At 37.0% G+C, this 18,172-nt stretch overlaps 1 long non-coding RNA gene and 1 other non-coding gene across 2 annotated transcripts in view; one reads left to right on the plus strand and one right to left on the minus strand.

Annotated features, from left to right (window-relative positions):
• The first annotated feature begins 1,010 nt into the window (after positions 1 to 1,010).
• Positions 1,011 to 1,117, plus strand: LOC132366814 (U6 spliceosomal RNA). The gene has a single exon (XR_009503537.1). It is a non-coding gene; the product is annotated as a U6 spliceosomal RNA (small nuclear RNA).
• A 1,770-nt stretch (positions 1,118 to 2,887) lies between these two features.
• The window catches only part of LOC132366304 (uncharacterized), a 59,824-nt gene continuing 44,539 nt past the window's right edge, over positions 2,888 to 18,172 (minus strand). Inside the window, exon 3 of the long non-coding RNA XR_009503414.1 lies at positions 2,888 to 2,941. This is a non-coding gene — a long non-coding RNA (uncharacterized LOC132366304). The remainder of the gene's footprint in view (positions 2,942 to 18,172) is intronic.

Here is an 18,172-nt window from a genome sequence, read left to right on the forward strand (position 1 = left end):
TTCAAATCAAAAAACAAACAAAAATCAAAAAACGGGCTAGTCATCCCCAAAGCAGCTTCTCCCAACTTCCCAGCACATTGCCTATGAAAACTCCAAAACGTATGAAACCCAGAATGAAAGAGATTCCAGGTACCCCGAGGCAGACTGGACGGAACTGAACACACACCTACCTAAAGGAAGGAGGGAAGACCCTTTAGCTACGTTCACAGCCCTGCTCACTGGATCAGTTACACAAGATACATACCAACAAGAAAACAAAGCAGTTGCCCTCCTATTGAATGGATGTCACAGTTTGCTTAGTTCAGAGTTCCCTTCGTGCTCAAATTAAACTTAATCCTACCCTCCACCCCAATACCCCAACACACACATATGCACACACACTCATTAATACCTTCTTCATTCTTTTAGAAATTAAAGCTTAAAGGAAACATCTAGGCAAGGAGAGAGTAAAGTGCTTTGGAGGAAAAGGGATTGGGTGTTTGATGTCACTTTGGAAAACATAACCCCTCAGTTAAGGATTGTAAACAGCAGGAAAAGGCTTAATAAATCCAAAAGTCTGGCGATTATAATTTTTATATATTCCATTGCTTTGCAACCTAATGGCTCTATGAAAGATAGATTTTAGTGCCCTGAGACCTGGGCTAGGAGCTGTGCACAATGACAGAGACAGCACTGGAAAAAATGCATGTGACATCAGTGAAACAAGGGCACAGGCAGTCGACAAAGCTTGTCCGTGGAAAACACGAGTTCTAGAGAGATCTCTGCTCAGTCAAGTAAGAGTGAGAAAACACTTGCAAAACACTGCAGGGCAAGAAAAAGAGAACCACTTTCTGAAGGCTAAGCAGCTGAGAAGCCAGGAAAATTTCTAGGAAAATATGACATTCTCAGAAAAACACAAAAAAGATGAACTTAAGGCCCACGTGAAACAGGTGTAAAAAAATTTTTAAATCCTTTTGTTTTAAAAAGATCTTATATTTTGAAAGATCCTCGACCTATTAAAAGTGACATGGGTGCTCGCTTCGGCAGCACATATACTAAAATTGGAACGATACAGAGAAGATTAGCATGGCCCCTGCGCAAGGATGACATGCAAATTCGTGAAGCATTCCATATTTTTGAGAATCTGCCTGCTAATGCAGGGGACACGGGTTCGAGCCCTGGTCTGGGAAGATCCCACATGCCGCAAAGCAACTGGGCCCGTGAGCCACAACTACTGAGCCTGCGCGTCTGGAGCCTGTGCTCCACAACAAGAGAGGCCGCGATAGTGAGAGGCCCGCGCACCGCGATGAAGAGTGGCCCCCGCTTGCCACAACTAGAGAAAGCCCTCACACAGAAACAAAGACCCAACACAGCCAAAAATAAATAAATAAATAAATAAAAATTTTAAAAAAAAGAAAGAAATCGTTTATCAGTGAAAGCTCCTAAAATATATTTTAAAAGTGACATGGGTTAGATGAGAAAAGATCACAGTAGCATTAAAAAAGTGCATATTGAAGGTAATAAATGGTAACATTGACAAAGAATAAAAATAAAATCCTAATGTGAAGAGCAAGCTAGATACATCTCTGAATAACACAGAGGAAAAATGGCCCAAGGAAAGGAAAGCAGTAAGTAAAAATTCATAACTGAAAGACAGAAAATGACAACCAGAAATTAATAGAAGTTACTGTGGAAGAAAGCACAATACCTAAAGCAGAAGCAATAAGGAAAGATGTAGTGAAATAAAATGTTCCTATGCTAATAAATGGCCAACGTATAGATCAGAAAAGCTTAGTAATCTTCGAGCATAAGAATTATGGAGAGTTAAAGTATGTTTAGAAAAATGGTGTTAGAATGATAAAAAAAATACTAAAAGCACTTGAACATTTTTTTTTATTTACTACAAGTCAGGTTAGCCCTTATTTCTTCCAAATGGTAAATGGCAGAAAAATAAAAGTAAATTTCTAGAGTCTGAGGCAAAAAAAGTTATCCCCCAAACTGCATTTCCTGTCAAGTTGTCCTCTACGGGTGCAGACCACAAGAAAAAGAATAGTTGCAAATATGAAAAAACTCAGAAGACATAACGCTAACATGTATAGTTTGAAAAAAATAATAGAAAACAGTATCTTAATTAAAGAAAACTGTATCTTAATTAAAAACACAGCATCTTAACATCTAGAGATGATCAATCATAATTTTTAAACAGATGTGTCATCATATAAAAAGATTGACAGTAAATATTAAATATGTTTCAATGGCATATGTTCAAATTTGAAATATTTAAACTTTTTCTAAAAAGAAGATATATGACATAAATAATATTTTAATAATAATCTAGGTAGAAATCTCTAGATCGATGATCACAATTTCACGTGACCATGGGGCCTGGGATAGAAGGCAGATAAGGAAAGTGGTCCCGTCTTGATGGACAGAGAGTGGGGGAAGCCATGCTGAGCTGGGGACGCGTCTGCCAGCCAAAGGCAGCAGATGCTGCTAGAACCACTCACACCATTACCCCGCAATACAGGCAGGTCAACACATTTCAAGGGAAGCCAGATATCTATATGCAACATTGCAATTTCTTAATATACAAAGACAATCCATCTATTGAAAAAAAGCACTGGAGGGTGCTAAACAAAGTGTGTTTGAGATCTGAGCCAGGGCTAACCAGGTCTTAACCTAGACATTCAAAAATATTGGAACGTCTTAGAATTACAAAGGTAAATAAAGACCAGAGATGGTAGGTGGGAGGTTTGGAGGGTAGAAATGTCTTGCTTTCTGGGTTAAAGGGGGTCCAAAACAAATATGTGATTGGAAAATTAGTATTATATACAGTCTAAATGTTTGGAGAAAAATATACCAACAAAATTTGTAACATTTAAATAATTGAGTAAGATAAAGCAAACAAACCATGGCTAGGCAGCAATGTCCAGCTGTGCTGATTGCAGAATTCAAAAGGACACTAAAATTTAAAAATAAAATAGTGGTTAATTCTTTTTATACAAATACTATAAAAAGAAGGCAGGAGAGGACAACAGTTCAGAAACTGTAATAAGTAGAGTGGCAAGATAAAATGCAGTAGGTAAATCCAAGTAAGTTACTTTATTTTGAAATATGATTTAGTTAACTTTAAAAATAGAATAACCGATTTGCAAAGTAGAAATAGAGACACAGAAGTAGAGAACAAACATATAGACACCAAGGGGGTGGGGGAGTGGGATGAATTGGGAGATTGGGATTGACATGTATACACCAGTATGTATAAAATACATAACTAATAAGAACCTGCTGTATAAAAAATGAAAAAATAAAATAAAATTTAAAAAAAATAAAAAATAAAAATAGAATAACATGATGTGGTACAACATAATTACCAATAAAAGGATAATTTAATAATGATTAATAAAAGGATAAATAATTAATAAAGATACAAATTTTGTAATCATAACTTTTGAAAATACTTTATAAATATAAGCATCTGAGTAAATGTTAGTCCATAAAGAACATATCAAGACATTTTTTTATAGCACAACTTGTACAGCCCGCACTTCCTACTATTAACGTAGTGTAATTGAGTCAAAGAAGCTACCAAAACTTCAAATGTAGGTTATTTAGAAAGTAACAATGCAAATGTACTTATTAAACATATGGGATGTAACAAAAGTTGTAGTCAGTGGCAACTGTATACCTTTAAATGCTTTCTTAATATTAACAGAAGGATGAAAATCAGTAACAAATGAAATTAACATTCAAAGTAAGAAAGAAAACAAAAGTAGACTAAGGTGGTACCGATGAAGAAAGAAAAAACAAGAAATTGAGATGTTAGAACAGATTTTTTTAAAAGCTGATTTTAAAAACCCATAAAACCTAAGGGCCAAGCAAATCAAATGATGAGAGGTACACACAAAATTTTGAATGAAATAATTAACAAATAGATATGGCTAAACATTTAAAAAATAATAGTATGTGCAATTCTGTGTTAATTCACTTGAAGTTCTTGATGACATGTATGTTTTACAAAGAACAGATAAATTACCAAATGGTTATGCTTTCCGGTAGTTGAACCTCGGGTTAATAAGAAAAAGTAAACTAGTTATGCAGAGAGAACACAAGAGTAACATGTCAAGAAAGCTGCCCCCGGGCTTCCCTGGTGGCGCAGTGGTTGAGAATCTGCCTGCTAATGCAGGGGACACGGGTTCGAGCCCTGGTCTGGGAAGATCCCACATGCCACGGAGTGGCTGGGCCCGTGAGCCACAACTGCTGAGCCTGCGCGTCTGGAGCCTGTGCCCCGCAACGGGAGGGGCCGCGATAGTGAAAGGCCCGCGCACCGCGATGAAGAGCGGTCCCCGCACCGCGATGAAGAGTGGCCCCCGCTTGCCGCAACTGGAGAAAGCCCTCGCACGAACCGAAGACCCAACACAGCCAAAAATAAATAAATAAATAAATAAATAAATAAATAAATATTAAAAAAAAAAAAAAAAAAAAAAGAAAGCTGCCCCCTTGCTCGGCCACTTTCCACACAGTGACCTTGGCCAGGTCAACTCATGCCATTGTCCTCCTCTTCTCCACCATTAATTGAGAACTTGGAAAGTGGTCACCGTTGGGGTCTCTCTAAGCATCAGAATTCCTTGCTTCTCCCACATGCTAATCTGCACACAGGCATGAGTATGTGAAAGGCTAGTAAAATATAAAAGTAAGCAAAACCTCAAAGCATCATAATTATATTGCAGATCGACCCTCTGCCTGATGCCGCTTTTGTCCCTTCACCTGCTGTATGTCCCTATTAGTTCAAACACCAGAGCTAAGGGGAGATATACAAACCAAAGAATTTAGTTCAATATTTCATTCATTCAGTGTCTTCTCTTGGAATTCTTTCTTCTCTTCCTGTTTCTTAAAATATGTCTCTTTTCCCAAGTAACAAGTCATGCACTGTCTTTTCTTCTGGGGCTGGTTTCCAACACCAAAGTCTCCCTCCAACTCATACTTCAGGTTTGTGGCTTCTTTTTATATTGTTTTATGGAAAATGGCCAAAGTGAGCATCTGTGCGTCTTTCTTCCAAAACTTCTATGTCTCACGCTTTCCTTGAAATTTCTCTGTAGGTTTTCATATCACTTGATATCTCTTTTTTAGTGAGGGTGACACTCTAAATCTTTAGCCATGGCTCCAGTATTCATATAAATTTTACTCCACTCCTGCTGCCAATGTATCAAACTGGTCAGATTTTGAAATACCAGCTGGTTATAATTTGACTGTAATAGGCCCTATAAGTAAATCTGTTCATCATATTTTTTTCAAAATTATTATTCCAACTAATCACAGGCTATCACAATAGCCATGAAATAAAACAAACAAATAGCAGAATTCCCTGTCAGCATGCCTGTGGAGGACGGAGGGGGAAGGGGGAGAGGGCAGAAGAGGGTTCATTCAAATATATAAAGAACCTACATCTAACTAATTTACAGTTTTCACTCTTCCTAGGATTTCCCCCACTGCTAACAATTAACAATATGGTATAACCTAAGTGGTTGTGGTTCTCTTTTGTATCTACTGAAATTAAATTTTCCTTTACCCTGTAACCTTTACACATTTGTTTGCGTTCTGAGAGAAGCTATCTTATAACTGCATTGGGCTCTCAGATGTGACAAAACTATTCATCTGTCACCATGGGTGACATTGACTGGACACTCATGATATACTATTTTCTCTAATAAGTACTTTAATACCCTAAGCTTAAAGTTCAACACTACATCCATCACAGGAAACTAGGAAGAACATCAACTGACACAAGGTAGGCTCTCAATAAATAGTACTGAATGAATGCACAAATACATCATTTCATTAATCTTTACAACACAAAAAGAGTAAGTGCTGAAATCCTTCTTCTCACACACAAGGAAACCAAGGCTTGGAGAGGGTGGGCTTCTTGCTTGCAGTCACTTTGCTACTAAGTGGCCGAGTTAGAATGTAAACCCAAGTCTGACTGAGTCCCATGCCCTCACTGTTTTACTGCCCTAAATCCACCACCAATGTATTAAAGTTCTTCACTTGCTTCAGTGGATGTGGGACAAGGTAGCACTTTACAGGCATCTCACTGCATATTCTAAGAATGTCCCAAAACTTCTGGAACAATCTTGGCTGTGTTTGAGCCAGAGAGTTATACGCATCTGAGAAACAAAGAAGAGGGTCACAGAAAGGGTCATTACATACAGTTTGCACCCTTCAGACCATGGCTTCTGACCATTATTTAACATTCATGAGTAGTAAATTCCCTGGACAGTCTAAGGATTTTAGGTCATTTCCTGGGCCCTTGCTAAAAACCTTTATCTTTTACACTTAGAAAAGCAAATCTAAACATAAATGAAATTGATATTGTTATAGAAAACATTTGGTATTTTAACGATCAATCATTATAAATGAAAAATCAAACATTAAAAGATTTTAAATGACTTAAAAATCAACTAGAGATTTGTCGGTTTCAGAGCACACACACGTACATAGAAAGAAAAATCCAGAAGTGAAAGGTAATATATGACTCGTGTGGCAGTACTCGGTCCTGATAGACCAGACCACAGCAAATAAAGTCCACCTGAGTAGTCTTTCATTATTAGAACTTATTCAAACACTATGGAACGAAATAATCAAGATGCAATCTAAGGTTAATCATTGCCTTTCTTCAGAATAAATGTTATGTATCCTTTCCATAGGCAGAAGCCAATTCTGTCTTAAGTGCTACCCATGTTACTAAGGATTTTAAAAGGTCCCTCTTCATCTGATGAGAGATATTAGTCATTCATCATAACTCCACAGTATATCCAAAAATATTCCTGTGAAGAATCGTTGTTATATTGCTATTAATATTACAAATGTATAAGTAGCTTTTTATCCAAAAAGGTCAGATTATTCATATATATATATATATATATATATATATACATACATATATTATACAATTTATGGAAGCAAATCACGCCTTAGTATCATACATGTAGTAGTTTTGCCATTCTGCATTGGTCATTTTTTTAATATGTCGTGTAGTAGACATATTATCCTCCATTAAATAAGTTGGATTCCTAAAATAAAAACTTGAGTGTACATCAAAATTGCAAGTAAATATTTTTAAGTTACTCACAATCAAGATCTAAAACCAGGTGATTCATGATCCTAGTTGGATCTTCTCTTGTATAATTGATAGTGATGCCTCACTTACCTGGTTTATAATCTTGACACTCAACAAATTAATAAGTTATTGACAGATTTGCCCCACTTTTCATATATAAAAATATATGAATATATGTATATATTCATATATAAATATATATTTCATACATATAAATATAAAGATTGACAAAATCTAGAGCCAACTTCATTCAATGGGTGAATCAAAATTAAAATTAATAATTCTTTTCACTCACCTTTGCTTACCCTAAGAGCTACTCTGCACATACATCAAATAAGCAAGTACTGGCCCTCAGAGCTTTCCTTAGAGGCCAAGCAGGTCTGGGTCTTTCATTTTTGGCTCTTTGCTAACTAACCACCATAACCATGAAGCTTTAGAAAGACCACTCAGCCTATAACTGGGGAGAATTTGATGTCATCCACACCAGCAGACTCACATTTTACCCTGGGGAACAGGACCCTGATGTGGCTTCACATGGTCGCCATCACAATCCTGCGTTTCTCTTGACCTCAGTCTCTGGAAGGGTCAATCCTGGCCAAGCCAGAATGGTCAGTGACCACCTTCTGGCTCTTTGTGTGTCACCAGGTAGAGTGTCCAGCATTCCATATTCTGAAAACTAGCAAATAAGGGTCAATACAATTCTATTCCTATGGAATGCCAGTTTCCATAAACAAATTTGTTAATGACTGCTAGAATTATTCATTATAATTTGGAGGTCCTTTAAGACCAGTTAGACTTCACATTTATCTGTTTAAGTTCAAGCACTGGAAAGAATGAACTATTACCTAAAGAAGGACACCTCACATGACAGACAGAATCTCTGGGGTTGAGCAGATGTCACCTCAATCCCTAATTCCGCTTCTTGTTGGCCATTCACTAGTCATTTGCCCTAGAAGTGACCACCGGAGCCTCAGTCTCTCATCTCTAAAATGGGGCAGTGCTAGTCCCAAGTGCAACCCCTACTTCATGAGGTTATTTGTGGGGATTAAATGAAAAAATGGAACCAAAGAAAGAACGTAGCAGGTACCTGGCACATAGGAATGGCTCAATACATGCTGTCTATTATTTTTATTTCTCCCAACACAAATATAAAAATCGCCTTGATTTCAACAAATATTTATTGAGTATCACTATGTGCCAGACATCATTCCAAGCCTGTGATACATCAGTATACACAACAGACAAAGATCCCTGCTCTTCCTGGTGGGGGGAAACCAAAAATATACAATGAACATAATATATGAACAAAACTATGGAGATTTAGAAGGTGAATAACACAATGAAAATGAAAGAAAACAGGAGTAAGGGTGACTAGGAGTAGTTGGTGGGGCTGATTGTAGGGTGGTTGGGGGAGCCTATAAAATAAGATTTGGTTTTCTGAGTTTCTCAGTTTAAGAATTATTAAAATTGTACTATTTTTCCTTGTAAACTGCATGCATTTAACTAAAAACTCACTGGTCAGAGTTACTCAGCAGCATATATTTTTCAAAATCAGAAGCCTCCCCATATGCCAACAACCCTCCTTAAAAATTGCTGAGGTGACAATTGCAGAATCAATTGTTGACAACAGGTTGCACAGTCATGTCTAATGTTATGTATAGATCAATGTTGTCACAGAAAGCCTCACTCTGATTTTATCATGACTTTTCACACATATTTCTCCTTTCCCAAACTAAAGCTGTTTTCTATCAGAGTTGTGAGAGCTCTGAGATATTCACCTGGCAAACAAAGCCCTTCTGCTTTCAAAAAAGAAAAAATTACCCCCTGTGTTCCAAAAAGTCTATGAAAGTCTACATGTTAAACCAATAAAATACAGACAGTAGCATGTGGAACATTTTTCCAATTATTTTCTTTCTAAAAAATTACTTTCTGCAGGTTAAATCTCAGGTGTTTTAGATATTGCAGATTCGATAGCTCTTTAAACTTTTAATTGGTTCACAGCCTTGTTGTGGAATAAATAACAAACTTGAGAAAGACTGACACTTTTTTTTTTTTTTTTTAACTTATTTATTTATTTACTTATTTTTGGCTGTGTTGGGTCTTCTGTGCGAGTTGGGTTTCTGCGCAAGGACTTTCTCTAGTTGCGGCGGCTTTCTCTAGTTGCGGTGAGTGGGGGCCACTCTTCATCGCCGTGCACGGGCCTCTCTGTCGCGGCCTCTCTTGTTGCGGAGCACAGGCTCCAGACGCGCAGGCTCAGTAGTTGTGGCTCATGGGCCCAGTTGCTCCGCGGCATGTGGGATCTTCCCAGACCAGGGCTCGAACCCGTGTCCCCTGCATTTGCAGGCAGATGCTCAACCACTGCGCCACCAGGAAAGCCCCGACACTTTTTAAAATATCTTTTTTGGAGGGAGGAGGAGGATTCCTTAGGTAATAGAAGTTACTCCATTAGATTCTGAACACAAACAAGTCACAGAGTCTGAGTATTATTTTGAAAATGGATATGTGTTTCAGTTGAACCTACAGAAATGTTGAGAACTGTACAATTACATTTTTAGAAGAAAAAAAATGCATGGCTCTATTCTGTTTTTCTTCTTTTTTGTTTAATTACTTACCTCTTACTTTGTCTCCTACTGAAAGGCCTCGTGTTTCTGAGGAATAAAATTTAAACAACTTTCCACTGGAAACGCTACCTTCTCTCATCAAAGCAAATATCTTGGAAGCCTGATCCTCAGAGAATACCCTCTAGCAATTACTTCATTTTAAAATCGTTTTTAATTAAATGCCTGACTTGTATTTTTGTTTTATTTCATTAGTAATATGAATACAATTCATTTTCTGTGGAATTATTTAAGTGTGAAAGAAAATGTGACTATCCCAACACACACTGAATTTCCATTGACACACTTCCCTGTGAATGTGATGTTTGATCCGGAAATAGTAATCAAAGGTTTTATTCATTTGCATAAGCTCTGAAATTTTGAATTTTCACAACATATATTTACTAAGAATGAGTATTCTGGAAAAATAGTTCTTCAGTTTTTTATACCACAATCTCCAGCAACTTTTCCAATTACTTTTTAATCTTCTTCTTGCTTGCACCCTCCTTTTCTCCTCAACCCAAATATAAAGCACAACTTAGAAGAAATATAAGCATGCATATGTATACACACACACACACACACACACACACACACACACACAAACACCCCTACCTTGATTTCCTGACTGACGATTTTGGAGAAGGCAGTGATATGTAAAACAAAAAATGAGAGAAATATATGTCTGACTCTTGAAAATATGCATTAGGAAGAATGGTTGGATACATGTTAGCCAAAGGAAAAAAATAAACGTAATGCGAGGAGGTTCGGTTAATGGATCTGACCGCCACCAAAGTGTGCTTGAAGTTTCCATAACTCTGGTTTTTGCAACCTTTTAGGGATTTGCTCTGATTCTCTAGAGACCTACAAATATCAATTTAAGAATCAGTGTTCCTAAACATTCCACGCAGCCAATAAGGTCAGAAATATCGGGATAAGTTTCTAGAAACAAGGTATCCAACCCAAATTCCACTAATCTCTAAAGAGATCATTGGTTAAATTTTAACTCCAGGATTTACGAGTAGATTCTTTTTTTTTTAAATATACACCTCTGCAGTAACCAATAGTTGGCCGTTATGAATGAGTCTTTTCAAAACGATGCATTATTTAGAAAGTCAGATGGGTGGCTGGAAGGTTCGTCAGAAGCAGCTGGTCACATGTAACAACCTTTGCAAGCCTGACACACATGTAAATGCAAGTTCCTCAACTGTACAGAGGGACCAGATCATTAGGGTAGATATCATTAGGGCAGGGAAAGGTGTTCCCTTTCCTTGTCTCAGGACAGGCAGACATGCTGTGCTCATCCCCCCAAAGCATTCCCTAAAATAATGATTCTCAAGGAATTTTATTAGAGAATTCCAAAAACGAGGAGCCAGCCTATCTCTATTTTAATCACAAATCCCTAGCCTGTAGAGAAATTCTCATGAAGTTATATGGGATAAAACGATAACATTTTTTATAAGTATGTTCTCACATTCACACATAAAGCTGTCCAAAAGCCTAATGTGGTTCAGTTTCCACAGTGCAGAATCCGTTAACTGGATCTGCCTATGTTTTCCAACTCACAGCATCCTGCAATGCGAAGTATCTAATATAAACACTCCCCACTGAGACTCCTCAAAACCCTGGATTTTTTTTCTTCCTTGAAGTCAGCTGGTGAATTTAGATGGCCTAAATGCTAAAAATAAACTTGGTTTTTCATTCTTTACTGACATAATCCAACCCCGCACAGAGAGTTTAATAACAATTATCCTCTTTACAATCTTTCCCAAAAGACTAATGCAACGTTCATGTAAAAAGTCCAGAGAGAGGAGGGCAGAACAATGATTTGGCAACCTCAGATATCAACTTCAAGAAATGAGTGCATTTTCTCATTACAATTTTTATAGTTGTTGTTTTAACTTTAATGCTTACTGAAATAAGCATATATACAAAGAATGCAAGTCTTAAATGTATAGTTTGATGGATTTTCACAAGGTCATCACACACATACCCACCACCAGATCAAGAGGAAGAACATCGCCAGTGGCCCAGAGTACCTCTTATGCCACCATGGAATCACTGTCTCATACCCAAAGTAACTGCCATATTTACCTCTGTCACCACAGATTAGTTCTGCCTGTTTTTGAAGTTTATATGAATGATGTCATACATTTTGTACTGTTAAGTATTTAGCTTTTTTCCTTGCTATTCTCTCTGTGAGATTCATCCACGTTATACACAACAGTAGTTTGCTCTTTTGTTATTGTATAGTTTTGTGTTACATAAGTAGTTTTAACCATGGATTCAGTTTCTTTAAAAATACAGGAGCATTGAGATTTTATGTTTTGTGTCAATTTTTGAAAGTTGTGTATTTCAAGATTTGCCCACTTCAACTTAATGACACTTGCTTATTACCTTTTCCAGTCTATGAATCTATAATAATATGATATTTTTGTTCCTTATACTAGCATTGTATGTTTGCTTCCTGCCCTTTGTTTTTATGACTTGTATTGCTAGAGTGTTCATCAATTTTATAACTCTTTCCAAATAATCAAATTTTTATTTTTTGGTTTTTTCTATTTGTTTCACTAGGGGTTTTATTGGTTTCTGCTCTTTTATATTTCTTTTCTCTTAGGATTTTTAGCTTTAATTTGCTATGGTTTCTGTTGGACCTTGAGAAGGCTGCTTGGATAATTGTTTTCTAGAATTATTTCTTTATTAATGTATGGTTTAATTCTGTGGTTTTCTTCTCAGCTTTTGTTTAGCTGCATACCACAAGTTTTAATATTTTTAACTAAATGAAAATCACATATTTTCTTACTGCTATTGTGATTCACCTTTGACCAAGGTATAATTTAGAAAAGTACATTTTTATTTTCAACCATTTTTACAGATTATCTACTTTTACTTTTGCAATTGATTTCAAGGTTAATTCTTCTGTGGCCAGAGAATATGCTATGAATATTTTCAAAATTTTGAATTTTGGGATGATTTGCTTTATGGTACAGCATATGTTCTCTTTCAGCTAATACCAGTGGGAGACAATTCTCTGTGAGTCTCTTGTGTTTCTGCAAGTCCTCGGGGCAGAAGTCCTGACTCTCCGTAGTCTGGACTGTACTTTGAAGAATGTCTGTGCAGAGATCAACTTTGGAAGATGAGATAGTATCTCCCTCCAGAACAAAAGGCAGGTTTTCCTTCACACTGGGAAGACTGTCTCTCTCTGGAACAGCAGGCAGACGTGTTTACTATCCAGTGTAAAAAGCTCAAGTTTCTAAGCCCTTTCTCTTCTCCTGTAACACAACTCACGGCACGTGCAGATATTAGCTGGCTTTCCCGTCATCCTGTATGAATTGTAGCTTAGGGACCTGGCACAAAATACACTGATGTGTGTGCAGCTTGCTGTTATGTGAGTAACAAAACCCACTGTTTCTGGTTCAAGAAGAATCTCACATCTTCTGCAGGCCTTCATGAATCATAGCACACTAACATTTTAGGTTAAAAAAATGGATAAAATTGAGATGAAGTCAGCAAGACGGTAGAAGAGGAACTCCTAGAACTTCCTTCTGCCAGGAGACACTGGCTCAAAAACAACACAGACCTATTCCCTTCATGAGAGATCCAAGAACTAGTTAAGAGACTCCTGTACCCCCAGGTAAGTGCAAAACCAGCCACAGCAAAGCTGCTAGGAAGATTCACTCACCTGCTGTAGCCCCACCCCCCAGCTCAGTGTGACATAATTGAGAGAAAACTCCCAGCCCCCAGCTTCTTTCTGGGGAGAAAAAGAGAAAGCTGAAACATATGTCCAACATTTTGAGGAGCGCTGTCCAAGGGACTGGTTTCTGTCTTCCCTGTCTTCCCTGTCTCAGAGTACTAATGGGACCCGACACACTCTGGATGCAGGGGTGGGTCCTCCTCCAGAGGACCCACAATATAGCATAGAGAAGCCAATACAGCTCAGGAGACAAAATGGCAATAGTTAAGTCCTTCATTATCAAAAACTATTCTAAATGTAAATGGTTAAACTCCCCAATCAAAAGACATAGCATGGTTGAGTGGATTAGAAACAACAGCAATGAGATACAATTATATGTTGTCTACAAGAAATGCACTTTAGATTGAAGAGCAAACATAGGCTGAAAGTGAAAGGATGGAAAAAGATATTCCATGAAAATGCTACGTGGTAACCAACAGAAAGTATGGATGACCATAATCATATCAGACAAAATAGATGTTAAGCCAAAAACTGTCACAAGAGATAAAGATGGTAATTATATAATTATAAAATGGCAAATTCAGCAGGAAGAGCTATCTTTTATAAATATATATTCAGCCAACATCAAGGTCCCAATATATGAAGCAAACATTGACATAACTGAAAGGAGAAATAGACTGTAAAACAGTAAGAGAAGGAAATTTCAATACTTCACTTTCAATAGTGGATAAAAAATCCAGAAAGATGATCAATAAGGGAACAGGAACTTGAATGACACTATAGATCATACGCATTTAATAGATATATACAGAACATCCCCAACAGCAGCAGAAGATGCTTTCTTCTCAAGCATGCACAGAAGTATCTCCAGGATAGATCACACGTCAGTCACAAAACAAGTCTTAACAAATTTAAGAATGTTTAAATCATACAAAGTATCTTTTCTGACCACAATGGAAGAAAAGTAGAAATCAACAGAAACAGGAAAACTGGAAAATTAACAAATGGTGGAAATTAAACACAACTCTTGAACAACAAATGGATCAAAGAATAAATCATCCAGTAAATTGGAAAATAAGTTGAGACAACCAAAAAAGAAAAAATAAAATACCAAAATTTATGGGATACAGCAAAATAATATTAAGAGGGAAGTTTATACTGATGAACATGTACATTAAAAAAGAATTATCTCGGGCTTCCCTGGTGGCGCAGTGTTTAAGAATCCACCTGCCAGTGCAGGGGACACGGGTTCAAGCCCTGGTCTGGGAAGATCCCACATGCCGCAGAACAACTAAGCCTGTGCGACACAACTACTGAGCCTGCACTCTAGAGCCCGTGAGTCACAACTACTGAGCCTGCGTGCTGCAACTACTGAAGCCTGAGTGCCTAGAGCCGGTGCTCCACAACAAGAGAAGCCACCGCAATGAGAAGCCTGTGCACCACAACGAACAGTAGCCCCCGCTCGCCGCAACTAGAGAAAGCCCGTGCGCAGCAACGAAGATCCAGTGCAGCTAAAAATAAAAATAAATAAATTTATAAAAAAAAAAAAAAGAATTATCGCAAAAAAAGAGAACAACCTAGTTTTAAAGAAGAACAAATAAGGAAAAAGCAGAATAAAGAATATAATAAATATTAGAGCAGAAGTAAATAAAATCAAGAATAAAAAAAAAATCAAAATTGAGTTAGTTTTTTGAAAACATCACAAGATTGTCAAACTTTTAGCTAGACTAAGGAAAAGAGAGAAAAGACTCAAACAAGATGAGAAATGAAAGAAGAGACAATAACTTACACCACAGAAATAAAAAAAGATTGCATGTCACAAAATGTTTCACCTAGAAGAAATATAAATTCCTAAAAATATGCAACCTACCAAGACTGAATCATGATGAAAGAGAAAATATGAATAGACCTATAACTAGCATGGTGATTGAATCAGTTATCAAAAACCTCCCAAAAACAAAAACAAAAAAGCCCCAGACTAGTTGGATTCACTGGAGAATTCTACTAAACATTTAAAGATTTAATGCCAATCCTTCTAAAACTCTTCCAAAATATTGAGGAGGAGATCATTTCCAAACTCACTTTATAAGGCCACACGTACCCTAATATCAAAGCAAGTGAAGGGCACTACAAGAAAAAAAAATAAAACTACAGGGAAGTATTACTGATGAATATAGATGCAAAAATCCTCAACAAAATAATAGCAATATGAATTCAACAGCACATTAAAAATATCAGACACCAAGACCAATGGGGATTTATTGTGGGGATAAAAAAAATTGTTCAATATCTGAAAATCAATGTGATGCACCACATTACCAGAAAAAAGGATAAAAATCACATGATCATCTCAATAGAACAGAAAAAGCATTTGACAAAATTCAACACCTTTCATGATAAAAACATTTAACAAACTAGAAATAAAAGGAAATTACCTCTCTAATAAAAGCCCAGAGATAAACCCACTCAGCTATGGTCAACTAACCTATGACAAAGGAGGCAGGAATATACAATGGAGAAAAGACAGCTTCTTCAATAAATGGTGCTGGGAAAACTGGACAGCTACATGTAAAAGAATGAAATTAGAACAATCCTTAACACCATACACACACACACACACACACACACACACACACACACACACACACACACACACAGTAGATTAAAGACCCAAATGTAAGACAGGACACTATAAAACTCTTAGAAGAAAACATAGGAAGAACACTCTTTGACATAAATCACAGCAAGATCTTTTTTGACCCACCTCCTAGAGTAATGGTAATAAAAACAAAAACAAACAAATGGGACCTAATGAAACTTAAAAGCTTTTGCACAGCAAAGGAAACCATAAACAAGATGAAAAGACAACCCTCAGAATGGCTGAAAATATTTGCAAACAAATCAATGGACAAAGGATTAATCTCCAAAATATACAAACAGCTAATGCAGCTCTATATCAAAAAAGCAAACAACCCAATCAAAAAATGGGTGGAAGACCTAAATAGACATTTCTGAAAAGAAGACATACAGATGACCAAGAGGCACATGAAAAACTTCTCAACATGACTAATTATTAGAGAAATGCAAATGAAAACTACAATGAGGTATCACCTCACACCAGTCAGAATGGCCATCATCAAAAAAAATCTACAGACAATAAATGCTGGAGAGGATGTAGAGAAAAGGGAACTCTCTTGCACTGCTGGTGGGTATAGAAACTGATACAGCCACTGTGGAGAACAGTATGGAGGTTTCTTAAAAAACTAAACATAAAATTACCATATGACCCAGCAATCCCACTACTGGGCATATACCCAAAGAAAACCATCATTCAAAAAGACACATGCACCCCAATGTCCATTGCAGCACTATTCACAATAGCCAGGTCATGGAAGCAACCTAAATACCCACTGAGAGAGGAATAAATAAAGAAGATGTGGTACATATATACAATAGGATATTACTCAGCCATAAAAAGGAACAAAACTGGGTCATTTGTAGAGACATGGATGGACTTAAAGACTGTCATACAGAGTGAAGTAAGTCAGAAAGAGAAAAACAAATATCTTATATTAACACATATATGTGGAACCTAGAAAAATGGTACAGAGGAACCGGTTTGCAGGGCAGAAATTGAGACACAGATGTAGGGAACAAACGTATGGACACCAAGGGGGGAAAGCGGCTAGGGGTGGTGGTGGTGGGATGAACTGGGAGATTGGGATTGACATGTGTACACTGATATGTATAAAATGGATAACTAATAAAAAGAAAGAAAGAAAGAAAGAAAGAAAGAAAGAAAGAAAGAAAGAAAGAAAGAGGGGAAGGAAGGAAGGAAGGAAGGAAGAAAGGAAGGAAGAAAGAAAGAAAGAAAATTTTAAAAAAAGATACAGATGAACTTATTTACAAAACAGAAACAGGCCCACACACATTGAGTCCTTAAATTAGTTATTCAAACAGTGACATGGTATGATTGAGAATTTACTTTTAATTTTGAAAATTATTTTTCCTGAGATTAGAAATAATAGAATAAGCAAGGGTCTGGGAGGGGTCCTCAAAACTTTTGTTTATATTATATTATACATATTTTATGTTATATTATATTAGGGGGTCTTTTTCTAGTATTTTCCAATTGTTTGGAAATGGATGTGTCGTCTACACCTTATTTTTAATGAAATCTCTATGGCACCTTCTAACGACGACACAGCAGAGAGCTTCTGGGATGCATGACGGCCCTGCCGGTATGAAGCGTGCTATTGTACTCAGGAAAATGTGTCTGCTATTAGAGTCTCCAGGTACATAGGTAGCAAGGAATCACTAAGAAGTCAAAGAAAAGGCAAAGTCACATTCCCTTCCCCCTGTGTCCCCGCGCCACTGCAGAAAGGCCAGCAAATCTGCATTTTGCCTCTTCCGTTTCCATAAGCTCTTTTGTTCACTGAAATTTATGTCAATGACTGAGGGAGGGGCTCCCAAAAGCACCAGGAAAACAACTCCCGCTTTAAGTTAAATACGAACATTTAGCAGTAACCATTTCAATCGTGATCAGATTCTGCCCGGATACATCACTGCAAACGTCTGCCATCGTAAGTACATTCTTCAGCGGGTTATACAAATGGAAGACAGCCAGTAAGAAGAGATGCACAGTTAACCAGGGAAATTCAAACTAAAAAGTTACAAATTTAACATAAAATTTTAGAATCTCCTTGAATCAGAAAAGGCTTATTTGCAATTTTAAGGAGTCAATGATTTTAATGTACATCAAATTCGTCTTCTATTATAAGGATT

This window comes from Balaenoptera ricei, chromosome 5, assembly GCF_028023285.1.
Source record: "Balaenoptera ricei isolate mBalRic1 chromosome 5, mBalRic1.hap2, whole genome shotgun sequence".
NCBI lineage: Eukaryota > Metazoa > Chordata > Mammalia > Artiodactyla > Balaenopteridae > Balaenoptera > Balaenoptera ricei.